Here is an 18,839-nt window from a genome sequence, read left to right on the forward strand (position 1 = left end):
TAGCCAAGAAATGCTTTAAAACAATCTTTAAAACAATTCGTGCTAATGTGCGTATATAGACATATGCGTTATATTTCTGTAAAGATCTTACCGTAACGGCTGAATAGTAGCAGTGGATCCGCTGTCCTGTGTGGACTATGACTTAACCGTACCAGCGAGCGGAGTCTAAGGTGCCGCTGGTTTTCACCAGAGCCAGCCGCAAAGCGGGATGGCCTTGCAGTGGCAGACGGCACCCAGGTCGCTACCCCTGGCACGATCTGTCCAAACAGGTTGCCCAAGTGATGCTTGGCACAGAAGAAGGCGGAGTCAGACGAAGCACGGGTCTGGAGGCAGGCAGCAAGGTAGCGTAGTCCGGTCAAAGGCAAAAGTCAGCAACAAGGAAGCATAGTCAGGGCACAAGGTCAGGAGGCAGGCGACAAAGGAGCAAGGTCAGGAACACTATATGGCACACTCAAAAGGTAACGCTTTTCTCTTAGGCACAATGCACGAAGATCCGGCACCACACTAGGTGGGTGCCGGACAAATATACGGTCCACCCAGCAGGGCAACAATTATGGGCGTACTGGCCCTTTAAATTTAGCAACGTTGGCTAAAGGGGATGCGCGCGCTGGCAAAACAGAACAGAAGAGAGGCAGGGGACAGAGGAAGGTAAGGAGATGCCCGGGGCTCGAATGCGGGAGTGCTCCGCATAGCGAGTCCCAGAGTCAACAATACAACCAGAAGGGGTGCGCTCATGGCCAGACAACATGGCCGGAGCGCTGCCCCCAACAATTTCTTATATAGTTATATATTCCTAACAGTTAATACAGTCCAGAGCACAGATTTGTGCACATACTATGGGTTCTATATGAAAAGTGTCAGCCATGGGAGACCATCATTTATTATTTAACAGTAGTGCAAAGACTGGTGTTTAATAATTCAATATAATCCTGGGAGCTAACTTATATACAGGAAGTAATGCAAAGTCACAATGACTTATACAAAGCCCCAATGAGGTGAATCTACTTAGGCTCCTTTCACACTATATGTTGCTCAGTTTTAAAGACCCGTTAAGAAAACCCTTAAAAACGGCCGTTACAAAATCCCATTCAAGTCTATGGGATTTTTTTATTATCCGTTATAACCAGTTATAGCCAGTTATGAATAACGGACGTTATTTGTGGCGGGAGAAAAAAACGTTGCATGTAATGGCCGTTTTTAAGGGTTTTCTTAATGGGACATTCTAAAAGGGTCTTTAAAACATAGCAAGATATAGGCCCTCATTTACTATTGCAAACCCAACATGTTTTTTCGGGTTGAGTACCAGAAATTCTGTCTGCGCCAGAATTGAAAAAACCAGACTAACTCTCCATTTTACTAAGAAAACCTGAAAAGTGGGAGTGGCCGCCGACATTTTCACAAAAACCTATCATATTTACTAAGGTTTCCACAGAAAATGTGGTGGATTTCAGCTGAGGAATAAATGATGCAGATCAGAGCATGTATAAAAAAAATAAATAAATAAATAAATAAATAAAAAAAAAGGCAAATTTAGGGAGAGTGAAAAATGTAGGAAAACCCTTGGTAAATACTGTGGAAAAAAAATTGTAGGGAATTAAAACCCACAAAGAAAACTCCATTCCACTCTTAGTAAATCAGGGCCATAGTGTGAAATGAGCCTTAGCAGGAAAAACTTTTCTTAAACTTTCAGAGAATTCAGATGATGACCTATATAACACATCACTGTCCTCATCATACTTTTTACTTCTTGATACTTCCTCCAGTTCCTGAGATATGTGGGTTCATAATTTGTCTGACAATTCAGGGAATCGATCAGATGGGCATGAACTTAACTTTCATAATGGGGGTGATTATCAGTTGATGGGGCGGATTATACAGTCAGAGGGTGTGTATTAGGGTACAACATTCACCACCCCCCATGACCGTATAATCCCACCCATCACCTGATATTCTCTCATATTAAAATTAAGTTCACACCCATCTGACTGATTCCTTAACCCCTTAAGGACTCAGGGTTTTTCCGTTTTTGCACTTTCGTTTTTTCCTCCTTACCTTTTAAAAATCATAACCCTTTCAATTTTCCACCTAAAAATCCATATTATGGCTTATTTTTTGCGTCGTCAATTCTACTTTGCAGTGACATTAGTCATTTTACCCAAAAATGCACGGCGAAACGAAAAAAGAAATCATTGTGCGACAAAATCGAAGAAAAAACGCCATTTTGTAACTTTTGGGGGTTTCCGTTTCTATGCAGTGCATATTTCGGTAAAAATTACACCTTATTATTCTGTAGGTCCATACGGTTAAAATGATACCCTACTTATATAGGTTTGATTTTGTTTCTGGAAAAAAAATCATAACTACATGCAGGAAAATGTATACGTTTAAAAAGGTCATCTTCTGACCGTTATAACTTTTTTTATTTTTCCACGTACAGGGCAGTCTGAGGGCTCATTTTTTGCACCGTGATCTGAAGTTTTTATCGGTATAATTTTTGTTTTGATCGGACTTTTTGATCGCTTTTTATTCATTTTTTAATGGTGTAAAAAGTAACCAAAAATGCGCTTTTTTGCGCGTACGCCATTGACCGTGCAGTTTAATTAATGATATATTAATATAGTTCGGACATTTACGCACGCGGCGATACCCCATATGTTTATTTTTATTTTTGGGTTTACTTTTATTAGGGAAGGGGTTAAATGACCTTTATTAACACTTTTTTTTTTTACTTTTTTTGCAGTGTTATAGGTCCCATAGGGACCTATAACACTACACACACTGATCTCTCATGCTGATCACTGGCGTGTATTAACACGCCTGTGATCAGTGTTATCGGCGCTTGACTGCTCCTGCCTGGATCTCAGGCACGGAGCAGTCATTCGCCGATCGGACACCGAGGAGGCAGGTAAGGGCCCTCCCGGTGTCCTGTAAGCTGTTCGGGATGCCGCGATTTCACCGCGGCGGTCCCGAACAGTCCGACTGAGCAGCCGGGTCACTTTCACTTTAGAAGCGGCGGTCAGCTTTGACCGCCGCTTCTAAAGGGTTAATACCGCACATCGCCGCGAACGGCGATGTGTGGTATTAGCCGTGGGACCGACGCGATATGATGCGGGATCGCGGCACGATCCCACTTCATATCGCGGGAGCCGGCGCAGGACGTAAATATACGTCCTGCGTCGTTAAGGGGTTAAATTGTTATACAAACTAAAAATCATCATATCTCAGGAACAGAAGGGTGTTTCAAGAAACTGTAAAGAGGTGTGTGATCTAGGTATCCTAATCTAATTTCTAAATTCTAAACAATTTTGGGTTGGCCACAGCCCCTCTTTAATTAGTTAATTAATTAATTACTATATCTGTAATTTTTGTTCATCGCCTTATGCCCAAAAAATGCTATTTTTTTTTCATTGAAATTCTATTAAATTTAATGGGAATACTGCTCTCTCTACATACACACTTTAACCTCTTGAGGATCAGGGATATGGAAATCCTATCGCCCGACGCCCGGGACAAGTAGTTTTGGGCGCCGGGCAGGGGAATTGTTGGTAGATTTAGCCCTGTATCGGGCTAGCAGGGCCAGAGCGACTTCCCTCTTATTTTTCTTTAATGCCGGTGTGAGGAGCAGGAGCCGATGCAAGTCTGCACCTCACACCGGCGTTCAGGGTGTATGGAGGGGGTGGCGGCCCCCAGCTGATTTCAGTAGCAGGGGGCTGCTGCTCAGAGAACCCACCCCGTGCCCCAGTCGGTCCTCCTTCACACACAGAAATCCTCCCCGTGCAGTGCAGTCTGTCCTCCTCACACATATCATTATGGAGGTGAGGAGCCCCCGCTCTGTATTTTCCTTGTGCAGTATGTCCTCTATTCCCTCCCCCCCTGCTCTGTGTTTTCCCCGTGCAAACTTGCAGCCTTCCCTGTGGTAGATGACGTCCTGTGGAGACAGAGCAGGGGGAGGAGCTGTGTGCGGGGAGGGGGATTGAGCTGTGAACCGAGCCGTGTACCGAGCTGTGTGCGGGGGATGGAGCTGTGTACCGAGCTGTGTTCGTCCTCGCTCTCCCCCTGCTTCTTGTGTAATGTAGAGCGGGGAGTGTGAAGCTCAGGTGAGGAGGCCGAGCATGCAAGCGGCGGGAAGGGTGGTTGTATATGTATGTAATGTATAATTAGGGGGGGGGGGGGTATCAGCGGCGGGTGCATGTGTGATGTGTGTATGATGTCTGTGTATGTGTGATGTGTGTATGATGTCTGTGTATGTGTGATGTAATGTATGATGGGGGCAGCGGCGGGTGTATGTATGATGTGTGCATATGTATGGTGTGTATGTGTATGGTGTATGTGTGAATGTAATGTATGATGCGGGGGCAGCGGCAGGTGTATGTATGATGATGTGTCTATGTGTGATGTATGTTTGTAATGTATGATATAGGGGGCAGTGGCCGGTGTATGCATGTGTGTATCTATGTATGTAAATGTGTATGCATGTATGTTTTGTTCAGGGTCGGACTGTGCTGTCGCCAGTTGTGCCATCTAATTTTTTTTAGTGGTTTCTGGCCACCCGCACTAAATTGCACCCCCAGAATCCCGCCCCCTTCATACTCACCCGACAACCAAGAGCCCCACGGATGCACGCAAAACGCCCGAACCAAAACTACAACTCCCAGCATGTTGCACCATAACCTAAACTGTAGAACTATAAAGTGCAACATGCTGGAAGTTGTAGTTTTGGTTCGGGCAAGCTGCAGAGCCATAGGCTGCATCAGGGCATGCTGGGAGTTGTAGTTACTAACTGTAATTCCCTGTATTCCTTGACACAGACTATGGCTCTGCAGCTGACACAAACCAAAACTACAACTCCCAGCATGTTACACAATAACCTTACCTGTACTACTATACAGTGCAACACCCACAGAACCATAGGCTGTATCAGAGCATTCTGGGTGTTGTAGTAATCTAGTAACTAAATGCATCTTCCAGCATTTTCTGACACAAAATGCACCACACAAACTGGAGAAGCAGAACACCCCCCCCCCCCCCCCCCCCCAGTAACACAGCGGCGTTCAGTGGTTTCCAATCAAAAGACTCCAATATAAGTCCCTATGAAGACTGAAAAATAGTGATTACAATATTTTTAAAAAGTGCATATATATGTGAATAAGCTCCTTTCCTAATAAAAGTTCCGATAATAAATGGTTCCGATAAAAACAACAGATCACGGCACATAAGGTTACCCACATACATCCCTGTATATGGAAAAATTGGAGTTATAGGGGTCAAATGGGGGGGGGGGGGGGGGGGGGCTTGCCTCGGGTTTAAATGGAGCTATCTACAGCTCTCCCTCCGCTAATAGCCCGGCATGCTGCGATCACCATGGCCGCTATTAAACCATTACATCACCTCTGTCTAAGTTGACAGCAGTGTCTAAAGTGATCTTATATCCATCCCTGGTGGTCTAGTGGGGGGGGGGGCGGGGGGGATCGTAATATTTTGGTTGAAATTATTTCATCAACCAGGACAAGTAGATTTTCTTGAGGGACAAGTAGATTGTGTTCCGCTTTAGTCCCTTGGACAAGTAGTTTTTTTTTATTATTATTTTATTTCCACACCCCTGAGGATGCAGCAATTTTTTCATTTTAATTTTTGCTTCTTGCTTTTTAATAGTCATAAGTCTTTCAATTTTCCACCTACAGGTCCGTATGAGGACTTGTTATCGATTGGTACTTTTAAAACTTGTAAGAAAATAAGTTTGCAAAAATTTTCCCTTTTTGGCCCCTATAGCACTTTTATTTTTTCCTGTTTGAGGGCTCATCTCTTTGCGCTGTGATCTGTAGCTTTTAGGAGTACAACTTTTGTTTAGATAGGACTTTTTGATCACCTTTTATTCATTTCTTTTTTTGATATAAGAAGTGACTGGGAACTAGCAATACTGGACTTTGGTACTTTTTTTTTTACATTTAAAGGGGTATTCCGGCGCTTAGACATCTTATCCCCTATCCAAAGGATAGGGGATAAGATGCCTGATCGCGGGGGTCCCGCTGCTGGGGACCCCCGTGATTTTGCACGCCGCACCCCAGTTAAAATCAATCCCCGGAGCATGTTCAGCTGTCACGGCATGGATAGGGGATAAGATGTCTAAGCGCCGGAGTACCCCTTTAAGCATGTGGTTTCATTTACGTTATATATTAATAGTTCGGACATTTTCACATGGGACAATACCAAATACGTTTATATTTATTTTGTTTACATTACTTTATTTGAAAGTTGGGAAGAGGGGGCTGGGCTGTGTCCCTTTAAAAAAAAAAAGTAGATACATTTCAAGTTTTAATTGATGAAGGTCAACGTGTTCAGAGACCTAGGGAAGAGCGGGCTGAGGGAGACAAATGTACAATGTAAGTTTTTGAGATTGTTTTGGTCAGCTGCACTTTTCACCCCGCTTATTCTAAAAACTGGTTGGGGTCTCAACACTTAGACCCTGACCAATCAAAACTTTTGACCTGTCTCTAGGCCATTTTTAAGCGACAGGTACAATAAGTGTGAATAAGCCCCCAGGGGTGGAGCTTATTCACATTTAACACACATTTTTTTTACAATAGGCCCCATAGGGGACTATTATCTGCAGTCTTTGATTACAAACACTGTTCAATGCTATGCCACAGCAAAGCAATGATCAGTGTTATCAGCAATCTTCTTGTACAACTTGCCTGAGCTAGCCTGTATAGGTAGAGGATCACCGAGTGGCATGAAGGCAGATGGGGGGGGGGGGGGGGGGATCTTGGTCCACCATTTTAGCTGATTGGGACCCTGTAATTGGACTGCAGAGGTCCCGAGCTAACTGGCACATCAAATTAACACTTTTAGATCCTACGATCAACTTTGTTTTTTTTTTTCAATGCTATGAGTAAAACTATCTTTTCAGGCAAAGCTCCTGGTAATAAATAAAGTATGCAAATTAGCTATCCTCCTGATGTAAGAACATTTTCATGGGATGCTACCTATATAAAATCCCTTTTACATAGGCCTATTATTGGGTGAATGAGTGATCCTAGGAGCACTTGTTCCTGATAATTTGCTTGTGTGAAAGGGCCAGGAATCAGCTGATAAATAAGAAAAAGTTCTTTTGTTACCTCATTGTATCTATTGTGTGTCCCAGACGCATGAACGATTGTGAAGGCTTAGTAAATAAAACAAAATGATATCTTGCAATGTATTGCAGACTGGAGAACACTACAACATAAAAAAAAATAAAAAATAAAAAAAAATATTGAGAATAAAATTAATTACAGGCAAGTACCCTACACTATATAGTACTGTGCTGAACTAACTAGACCACTTTGGACTTTTTTTTTTTATAATGATACATTTTTAACTTAAGCGTACCCGTCAGATCCAACAAAAAAACATTTTTTTTTTATATATCATTCAGTACCTAATCCTAACCATGTACATATAATTTTTGTGTCTAGCACCTTTTTTTTAGTACACTTTTAATTTAGCTCACTAGTCTGAATTCCTCTCAAAGGGAGGGGGTGTGGCCTCACTGTGCAGGTCTCCGCCCCCTCCCTCAGTATGCTGTCTGCTCACATCTCCCCGATCATTAGCAAAACTACAACTCCCAGCTTGTCTTCACTGACAGTAGCGGGACACAAGTTGACAGTGGGAGGGTTTTCCTCCAGCTGTGAGCCCTGCGCTCACATCTGTCAATCAAGGAAGTGGGTACATGACATAGGTGATGATGCATGGACATAGCAGGACTAGCAGGCGGGGGAGGCATTTGTTTGACTGGCTTTTTCAGTAGGAAATACCGAAAATTTTCTGATGAAAGCAATTGCAAAACCTATTGGTTTTGCATGCTTTACAACATATCAAAAGTTTTTGTATCTGACAGTGCCCCTTTAATTCTTTAATTCTTCTCGGCTCTGCAGTTGATGACTTATCCTGCATAAATTAGTTCAGCTTTCAGGTGTTCCGGTGGGCTGGAAAAGATGGATACAGTCTGAGGAAAGAGTCTCCTAGGACTGTATCCACCTTTTCCAGCCCACGGGAGCACCTGAAAGATGAACTAATTTATGCAGGATAAGTCATCAATTAGTTTGTGACGAATCGAATTTACTGCAAGTTCGCTCATTTCTAGTCTGGAGTTTTGCTAATTTGCAATACATGACTAAAAGGGGATATCAAAAGCTGCTGGAAATGTATTAAATGGCAGATCTTTTACTGTTTGAATTTGTGTAAGCAAGGTGGGTACTCAAAAACTCACTGACAACTTTAAAGTATCCTGCTCACAAGTTTGTTTTTTTATCCACAAATCATCCCCAGCAGGTAGATCTATAATTTCCTGTGTAGTGTTCCTAACTTCACACCTTTCAAATTAGTTTTTACCACCTAAAGGAGGTTTTCCCGGTTTGATATAAATAAAGTATAATCTCTATATGAGCCAAAAATTTTATTTGTAGTTTAACAGGCTCTCTTCACATCACAGTTGAAGCCCATGTTTATGCATACACGGAGATAAACTCTTTATGTATACCCCAAACATATCCATAGGGTTCCATTCACGTAATAGAAGCCAAATGAGTATCCTTTGGCTTGGGTCAGCAGAGGTGGCTCTAGACTTTGTGAGGCCTTAGACCAGGGGGTCTCAAACTCCCAGCCCGCACCAGGGATCTGGAATTTGTATCGCCCGACGCCCGAGACATGCAATTCCGGGCATCGGGCAGGTGATTTCTTCAGGCATTTAGCCCTGCTTCGGGCAAGCAGGGCTAAATGCCGGAAGACTTCACACACTTTGGCAAACACTGCTACATGGGACCCGGTGCACATAAGACGGGGCAACCAGTCTTGCCCCCTCACTAAACTGCTACTTACATCTGCCTGCGGGGATTTCCCGGCAGAGGTGCGCGTGGTGATTGACGTCATCACAAGTGCCACGCAGAGACGCCGACGTCCTGCGCAGCGCGTGCAATGACATCACTTTTAGTGTGCACCTCCGCCAGGAAGTCCCTGCAGGCAGATGTAAAGAGCACTGTCCCGGGGGGAAACTGTGCTACGGTTACCTAATGTGGTGAATCTGTGCCAAGGCTACCTAATGAGGGGAATCTGTGCTACAGCTACCTAATGTGGGGAAACTGCTGCCTACCTAATGCTTCCCCCCCCCCCACCCCAGCAGTAGCACCTCCATCATCTGTCAGCTCATGCCATTACCACAGGGAGGTAGGGGGAATGGGGGTGTTGCTGCCTGGTGGATGATGGGGGAGCTACTGCTGGTAAGGGGTGTTGCTGGTGGATGATGGGGGGTGCTACTGCTGGTGAATGATGAGGGGCGCATGATAGGGGCAATATATGGGAGGGGTGTATGCGGCCCATCCTCACCCAGCCGCTACCTCCAGTGGCCCCCAGATAATTTGAGTTTGAGACCCCTGCCTTAGACAGACAAAGCTTAAATATGGCGTCACACAGAATAAAAAAAAAAAAAAACACCACACATATTGCAGCTTGCATAGGTTTTGTCAGATCGTAGGTCGGCAGCACTTGGGACAAGGTAAAGAATTATGCAAGCCCTCCTCATGCTGTGAATGTAATGCAGTGGCAATGTGCATGTACTGCAGCTTGCCAGGTGTGCATGTAGGATTTTCTCAACGGTTGGAGTTTAGAAACATAAAATGCTACCCCCACAACAGAACATATTTCTACTGCAGTAACTAAATTATACCATCATACTCTTTATGAAATAAAAACCACTATACGCCAATATCACCACTATGTAAAGAGACAAATAATTTTGGTGCACCATGGCCACAAACATTACCACCACACAGTGACTGGATAATAGCGCCATAATCATACTGAACAAACAAAACACTATACACAGACCAATATCACCTAACACAGTGACCATATGGTGAACCTAGCTCTACACAAGCTCTGTAGACCATGTATTCCCTCCATTAGTAAATTGCCCTCAGTAGATCATTTCACCCCCCCCATTAGGAAAATTCCTTGAGTAGGTAGATAATCCCCTCCTATTTAGGTAGAAGCCATAATAAGTGGACAATTCCCTTTTATTTAGATAATCCCCCTTATTACATAGATGCCCTTAGGAAGATATCTCTACCACCATTAGGTAGGAGCCTCCAGAAGGTAGTTCGGTTAAGAAATCCCACCCCCATTAGGTAGTAGACAGCAGCAGGGTGACCTATCACTTTTAAATGAATGACATTTGAGGTGGAGACATACAGCGGTCCATCATGAAATGTGAAGCTTACTGGCAATTCACTTTGGACTGCAGAATGCCAGCGGGTTTGAACTTACGCAGGGAGTTTTTATTTCATTATTAATATGGCTCCACTTTCATAAGCCCGTGTTCACACCCATTCCGTTTTCATCTATTCATTTGTTTTCTGTTTTTCTCCTTTTTTGTGTTTTCTATATGTTTTCCAATAGAAAAACCATCTTAGATTTGAAGCTGCAGATTTCAATGTAAACTAAATGAATGAGCACAGCACAAAATGTGCAGCTTCAAATTTGCACAGGAAACTGTACGTGTGACTAGACCCTTGTGATGAAAAACTGTATTCACACGTATAATGTCCTTTTCTTCTCAGGTAACCTAACTTACCTATGAACTACTTACTATCTGAATCATTCCACCAGCAAGTAATCTCTTTTTCACACTGCTCTGACCGCCTTGTATTCATTTATTATTGGAGAAAACTATTCTTGCAAAGAAGATTAAATCGAGGAAAGAAAGTCAAGAAGGCAATTATTTTCCTTACCTTTCAGATAAAAAACAACTGAGATAACCTCAACGTGTATCCAAAATGTTATTTATTTCAAATTAATTGGTAAGCGATTTTCCTATCAATAATGATTGAATAAAAAAAATAAAATAAAAAAAGTTGTACAGGTTGGATCACTTTCTTTAAGGCTAGGTTTACCTTTGCAACCATTTTTTATGAAACTACCGTACTAAATCTAAAATAAATAGAGGCAAAAGTTCAGTCTTGATAAAAAAAAAAAAAATAATAATATGCTACAGTTTTTTTTTTTTTTTTTTTTTTTTTTTTGCTTTAATGCAGGCATATTTGTCTCAGTGGTTAAATACTACAAACAAACCAGAGCTTGCAGTGACACCAGTTTCCACAGTTTCCCTATTGCCTTTTTTTTGATGGCCAGAGTTGATCAGTGCTCACTTACAAGCTTCATAATATGGCCGGATAGGGGATAAGATTCTCAATATGAAACTTCTCCTTAAAGGAGAACTCCAGAATAGAAAAATGGTCCTCCATACTGCCAGCAATAAAAAATAAAGGATGTACATACCTTCCTTCGCTCCCCCAGTGCCTCCGGTAACCCACTCTGGTCTCAGCCACGATCCTCTTCCTGGTTGCCGGTGGCCGGCGAGTCATACTGCACTCAGCCAATCACCGGCCGCAGCGAAGTCCCAACTCGGTCGGCGATAGGCTGAGTGGCAGTGTGACGTTTTCGGCCACGACACTTGCTGCCGGGGCCGAAATTTGTGGTGTTTTTATTTAATTTTTTAATTTTATGGTGTACACTGGGTGGTAAAAGTGATGTTATATTTATTCTGTGGGTCAGAACGATTATGGCGATACCCATTTTTATAGCTTTCTATGTTCTTTTTCCTTTTCTGAGCAAAATTCTTTTTCTGCCATTAATTTTCCAACAGCCGTAACTTTTTTATTTTTCGCCCGATGCCATTGAGTAAGGGCGTATTTTTGCGGGATGAGCTGTACTTTTTATTCGTATCATTTCTGCGATACGTGCTACCTTTTGATCTTTTTTATTCCACTATTTGTACCAAAATTGGTATTGAATTTTGCGCTTTTTTTTTTTAATGTTTTTTTACGGCATTCACCATGCAGGATAACTTACATTATAGTTTTATAGTACACATCATTATAGATTTTGCAATACCAGTTATGCATATGATTTGTGTTTTTTATCTTTTTTTGGTGATAATACAGGGCTTTTATTTGGGAATTTTTTCTTATTTTTTATTTTTTTAATACACTTTATACATGTTATACTATGCTGCAATACATTTGTACCGCAGCACAGTATGACCTGATCTGCTGCACACAATACAGCCTGTGCAATCCAGTAGCTGTGGCTGGATCTCACAGGCTTCTGTAGAGGGCAGACAGGAGGTCATGATCTGACTTCCTGCTGCCATAGCAATTAACGGCGACCCGCGATCGTATTGCGGCACCGCCGTTGGTGAACAGGGGGAGAGCGCTCCCCCTGTCAACACCATCGATGCCGTGATCAGGATTTATCACAGCATCTACGGGGCTAATGGCCCGGGACCGGCGCGATCGCGTCTCCGGCAGGACTCCGGCTGTGATTGACAGCCGGGTCCCGCCGCCGATCTCCTGCGGCAGTGCCGGAGATTGCTATGACGTATGCACATGTCCCTTCGCGCAAACCTGTCGGGTGCTGGGACGTATGCATACGTCCTATAGCGGGAAGGGGTTAAGGACTTTCACCGTAAATGTACAGCACTGCACCGAGTAACTTTGCACGCAGAGCTGTACATTTATGTCATGCCTATGTAGCAAACACAGGAGCAGTGCTCACTACATAGCAGATAAACTCTGGCTGCTATTAGCAGTCGAGGACTTATCGATAATGGTGGACATCAACAATCCCACTGATGTTCATCATTAACCCCATAGATGATGTGATCAATGCCGATCACGGCATCTATAGCGAAACTGGAGGTTCCAGTGGGCTTAACGGACCCCTCTGTGTAATTGCAGGGTTCCATTAAGTGCAAATGGCCACCGGAGGTCTTTTACCTTCCTCCGGCGCACAGGATCTCCGAGCTTCTTGTGCACCCAGGCTATACAAGAAGATACTAGAATATAGGGGAGATTTATCAAAACCTGTCCAGGGGGGGGGATGAGTTGCCCATAGCAACCAATCAGATCGCTTCTTTCATTTTCCAGAGGGCTTGTTAAAAATGAAAGAAGTGATCTGATTGGTTGCTATGGGCAACTCAGCAACTTTTCCTCTGGACAGGTTTAGATAAATCTCCCCCATAATGTTTATTATTTTGCACAGTGAACGGCGGAAATGTAGAAAAATTACAAACACCAGAATTGATGGTTTTTGATCACGTCAGAAAAAAAATTCATAAAAAGCAAAAAATTAAAATAAAAGTCCCATAAAAACTATAGATCACGGTGCAAAAAAAAAAAATGAGCCCTCATACTGTATACGGAAAATGCAATCTGAAACCTAGGCATTTTTAAAAGTTTGAGTTTATTTTATAAGCAGGACAATAGTAGTAAAGCATATTAAATATGGGTATCATTTTAATCAGATTAACCCACAGAATAAATAAGACATGGCAGTTTGACCGTAAAGTGCAGTGCAGTAAAAACAACATCCTCTAGAAGTTGCAATAGCTGTCTTCTTTTTAATTTCCCCACACAAATAATATTTTTCGGTTGTGCCATACATTTCATGGTAAAATGAAAACTGTCTTTACAAACTACATTTGGTCGTGCAAACAATTCCTAACACCAGAATTGCTGATTTTCAGTCACATGGCAGAATATTTTTTTATAAAAAGCGATCAAAAAGTTCCATCAAAACAAAAATTATACCGATAAAAACTATAGATCAAGGCACAAAAAATTAGCCCTCATACATCCCTGTGTACAGAAATTAAGTGAGTTATAGGGCCCCCATCTGTTTATAGAGCCCTCTTTTACCAATAGTTTAGAGCCCCCTCACTGCCAGAAGTTTAGAGTCCCTTTACCACCATTACTTTATAGAGCTCTATCCACCAGTAGTTTAGAGCCCCCCTACCACCAGTTTATAGAGCCCCCTCACTGCCAGTAGTTTAGAGCCCCCCTACCACCAATAATTTATAGAGCTCCATCCACCAGCAGTTCATAGAGACCCTCACTCCCACCAGTATTTTAGAGCCCCCTCACTGCCAATAGTTTATAGAGTCCCTCTACCACCATTTATAGAGCTCCATCCACCAGTAGTTTATAGAGACCCCTTACTCCCACCAGTAGTTTATAGAGACCCTCATTCCCACCAGTAGTTTATAAAGACCCTCACTTCCTTCAGTTTTTGTAGGAGGGAGTATAAATCCAGTGACAGAGGATGTCATCTGTAAGGGTGCGTTCACACGGCCGTTTGCCCCCGTTCCGTTTAAAAAATAAAAAAAATAAAAAGATTTAAAAACTGATAGAAACGGCTGATCAACCCTGCGATCACAAATGTATTTTACATTCATTTTTTAATTCCCCGCGGGGAGCTCTGAATGGCCGGTACTGAGGAGCCAATCAGGGCTCCCTGCAGGGTTTTTAAAATTGACAATGTATAGTAAAAGCGCTGTGGGGGGCAAGATATATAGCGCTATATATCTAGCCCCCCAGCGCATTTATAAAGATATAACCCCCGCCAGTGCAAAAATATATACCCCTGCAGTATACAGCAACAGGAGAATACAGCAACACACTGCTAGCACAACGATATAGATAAAACATGAGTATATATATATATATATATATATATATATATATATATATATATATATTAGTTGTATCTATATACTCATGTTTTATCTATATCTTTGTGCTAGCAGTGTGCTGCTGTATTCTCCTGTTGCTGTATATTTAGCCCAGCAGCTTGCACCTGTAAGCCAGGTCCATATAATGGTTTGGAATCAATAGTGCTGGCTGACTTATCCTTTGGTTGTATTACCCCCACAGTATATTTATATGATCCCCACAGGCGCATTTATAATTTTATACCCCCTGCCTGCGCATTTGTCATTAATGCAGCGCTGTAAAAAGCATTTTTTTTTGTATAACTTTATTTAAAGAATTTTGTATTTTAGTACAGAAGAAAAATACGACATGTGTACAGTGAGCATGAGTACTTTGCAATATATAAAGCAAAATTTGCAGCCTTATATATAAAGGAGAAACACTGTAGAGATGAAGTAGGAGGAGTAAGAGAAATTATGATGAAATAAAAAATTAAAATAAAAAATAAAAGAAAGAATATAAAAAAGAGAATCTCGCATGGCCATGGCACACCAGTGGTTATTCAGAGAATCATCATAATCCTCCCAAAGCCTCCATATCTTCTGAAAGACATGGAGCTTATTATCTAGTACTGCTGAAAGATGTTCCATCCTATACACCTCTTTAATTTTTTTCCAACAGGTCTCGAGTCGGCATGTAAAAAGCATTTTACGCGCAGAGCATGGCACCAGCGCTGCAGGGGTATATTATATAGAAGTGCTGTGGGGGCCAGATAATACTATATATCTGGCCCCCACAGCACTTCTATATAATATGCCCCTGCAGTGCTATGTATGAATAGTATTCTATGAGAAGCATCGTGCCGGCGGCAGCTGGTGCGATGCTCTGCGCGTAAATGCGCAGGCCAGGGGTATATATTGATAATTGCGCCGGCGGGGGGTATATAATTATAAATGCGCTGGGGGGGGGGGCTAGATTTATAGCGCTATATATCTTGCCCTCAACAGCGCTTTTAATATACATTGTCCATTTTAAAAACCCCGCAGAGAGCCCTGAATGGCTCCTCAGTACCGGCCATTCAGAGCTCCCCGCAGGAATTTAAGAACGAAAGTAAAATACATCGGTGATCGCAGGGTTGCGGACCATACCGCCCGTTCCCCTGCTTTATAACTTATGATTGGATCGGGTGTCAGAAGTGAAACCCGGTGCGATCAATCCCTCAACCCCTGTACTACAACCCACATCATGAACCCATGATGGGGTAGTAGTACAAACACTAATGTAGTCCCCCTCCAGCCACCGGCAGACTCCTGCAGCCAGGGAATTACTACTCCCATCATGGAGTAGTAGTAGTAGTAGTAGTAGTAGTAGTAGTAGTAGTCCCACAACACTGTAGGAGTCTGCTGATGTCACCTCTTCTGAGCATGCTCAGATGTAATTAAGGATATTTTAAACCCGGGTGCAAACGGATGACATTAAAGGGGTACTCCGGTGCTTACACATCTTATCCCCTATCCAAAGGATAGGGGATAAGATGCCTGATCCTGGGAGTCCCGCGGCTGGGGACGCTCGGGATCATGCACGCGGCACCCCGTTTGTAATCAGTGCCCGGAGCGTGTTCGCTTTGGGTCTGATTACAGTCGACTGCAGGGCCGGCGGTGTGTGACGTCACGCCTCCGCCCCCGTGTCATTTCACGCTCCGCCCCTCAATGCAAGCCTACGGGAGGTAGCGTGACAGCTATCACGTCCCCTCCCATAAGCTTGCATTGAGGGGCGGAGCATGACATGAGACGGGGGCGGAGGCGTGACGTCATACGCCGTCGGCCGTAATCAGAGCGTGTTCACTCCGGGCACTGATTACAAACGGGGTGCCCCGTGCATGATCCTGGGCGTCCCCAGCTGCGGGACTCCCGCGATCAGGCATCTTATCCCCTATACATTGGATAAGATGTGTAAGAACCGGAGTACCCCTTTAAAGGTTCATCTGTTTGCCATAGACTTCAATGATAAAATGATGTCCGTGTTTTCTTCCGCGAAAAAAAAAAATGGAAATGAGTGCAGATGGGTGCACACAGATGTTAACGGATTGTAAAAAAAACCCCATTGACATGAATGGGATTTTAACACCGTTTTTTAATCCATTCACAATCTGCAAAAACGGAACTGAAATGGGGTTAACAAAAAAAATTAAATTTAAAAAAACAGGGACAGACAGCCGTGTGAACAAGCCCTAAGTCACTAGATTAAATGTTTATTTTGCTTCTGACTGCACCTGATCAGTAGTGGATCCAATATGATCTGGAGCAATATGATGAGTGGTCCTGTTCAACTTCCAGCATATCTTCAGAATTGTTCAGGCCATGCTGGGATCTGTAGTTTCACATGATACAGGCTATGACACACAGCTGGGGCTATGCTGACTATCACATCTTTCTACTGAGTTCAATTAATAGTTCTTGGTTGTGGAGATAGATATACTGTATATATATCTCAGTATGGTTCTGGGGGCATTCTGGGCACTGTCTGGAAGGCCAGCAAGATGTCTGAGAGCTGCGTCTGAATCTATAGTCTTTTTATCCCGTGAGGTAGTATAGTGCGCAACATGCGTAGAAAAATCCCCCATATTAAAGGAAATATCTCATGTAGCACACAGAAAACATTGCCATGCAATAGAACATTGCCCCTACCACCTCTCTGCCATGTCCGTGAACATTTTCCGTGCCTCCGTTCGCCCGTTATGATGCCCGTGGATTCCAGTCACTTCATGGGCGCTTTGTGCAGGTTGCCATATACTACAAGTCCCTGCATGCACTGCGCGTCTCCTGCTCTCAGCTGCCCGGGCCCAGAGATTGTTACCGCCCTTACTGCCATGGTGTCCGCCCACATTTAACCCCCTGCGCATGTCCACTGCCCCTCATTACTGAGCTCCAATCAGAGCCCTCTGCAATGTGGCCACGTGGGAACAAGGCTATGCAAGCCCACTTAAAAAGTACATAAAAAGTGCCGGGTGCTGGAGCTGCTGCAGCCCTTCACCACAATCCTTATTTTTACTAAAATAATTACTGTTATCCATTGCAAATGTGTAAAACAAGGTAAGACGCCTGCGTATACATCCATCCACCCCTCCCCCTCTCCTCAGCTCCCATCTATCCAGTGAGCCAGACTGTCAGCTGCTTTCACTGCTGTGTCCTTAAGAATCCTCCTCACTAACCTCATTAATACTGATCTTGTCAATCACATCCATCCCTTGATCCATCCATCCTCCCCCTCATCTTCCTCCCATCCATGTGATCCATCCATTCATTCATTGATCTATCAGCTGCCTGCTGAGGCCAAATGATCATCAATTGTGTGACCTATATAAACACTCGTGAATGACATGCATCCAGCCCTCCCTCCATCAGATCCATCCCTCCCTCCCTCCATCTGATTCATTCATCCATCCATCCATCCCTCCATATATTGAGCCATACTACGAGCAGCTGCCTGCTGCTTTGATTTGAGTCTAAACGATTTATTATCATCATCAATTGTGTGCGCAATAAAATTGTGAATTACATCTCTTCATCCATCACTCCATTCCTCCCTTCATCAGTCCATCCATTCATCCCTCCATCCATCCATCCATCCCTACCTCCATCCATCCATTCATCCTTCCCTCCATCTGATCCATCCATTCATCCTTCCCTCCATCTGATCCATCCATTCATCACTTACTCCATCCATCCATCCCTACCTCCATCTATCCATTCATCCTTCCCTCCATCCATCCATCCCTACCTCCATCTATCCATTCATCCTTCCCTCCCTCCATCCATCCATCCCTACCTCCATCTATCCATTCATCCTTCCCTCCATCTGATCCATCCATTCATCACTTACTCCATCCATCCATCCCTACCTCCATCTATCCATTCATCCTTCCCTCCATCCATCCATCCCTACCTCCATCTATCCATTCATCCTTCCCTCCATCCATCCATCCCTACCTCCATCTATCCATTCATCCTTCCCTCCATCCATCCCTACCTCCATCTATCCATTCATCCTTCCCTCCATCTGATCCATCCATTCATCACTTACTCCATCCATCCCTACCTCTATCTATCCATTCATCCTTCCCTCCAGCCATCCCTACCTCCATCTATCCATTCATCCTACCCTCCATCTGATCCATCCATTCATCACTTACTCCATCCATCCCTACCTCCATCTATCCATTCATCCTTCCCTCCATCCATCCATCCATCCCTACCTCCATCTATCCATTCATCCTTCCCTCCATCTGATCCATCCATTTATCCTTCCCTCCATCTG

At 43.5% G+C, this 18,839-nt stretch overlaps 1 protein-coding gene across 4 annotated transcripts in view; it reads right to left on the minus strand.

The window, feature by feature from the left end:
- CHST10 (carbohydrate sulfotransferase 10) overlaps nt 1-17,373 on the minus strand; it is a 60,049-nt gene extending 42,676 nt beyond the window's left edge. The window contains exon 1 of one of the 4 annotated variants that reach the window (XM_056556059.1): nt 17,210-17,373. The gene's annotated coding sequence lies outside the window, so the exon portion shown is untranslated. Of the gene's footprint in view, nt 1-16,794; nt 17,112-17,209 lie in introns of those variants that run through there. The other 3 variants (XM_056556054.1, XM_056556053.1, XM_056556056.1) reach the window with 3 other exon arrangements.
- Nucleotides 17,374-18,839: the final 1,466 nt, after the last annotated feature.

The sequence above is a fragment of the Hyla sarda genome, chromosome 2 (genome assembly GCF_029499605.1).
Source record: "Hyla sarda isolate aHylSar1 chromosome 2, aHylSar1.hap1, whole genome shotgun sequence".
In the NCBI taxonomy this organism is placed as follows: domain Eukaryota; kingdom Metazoa; phylum Chordata; class Amphibia; order Anura; family Hylidae; genus Hyla; species Hyla sarda.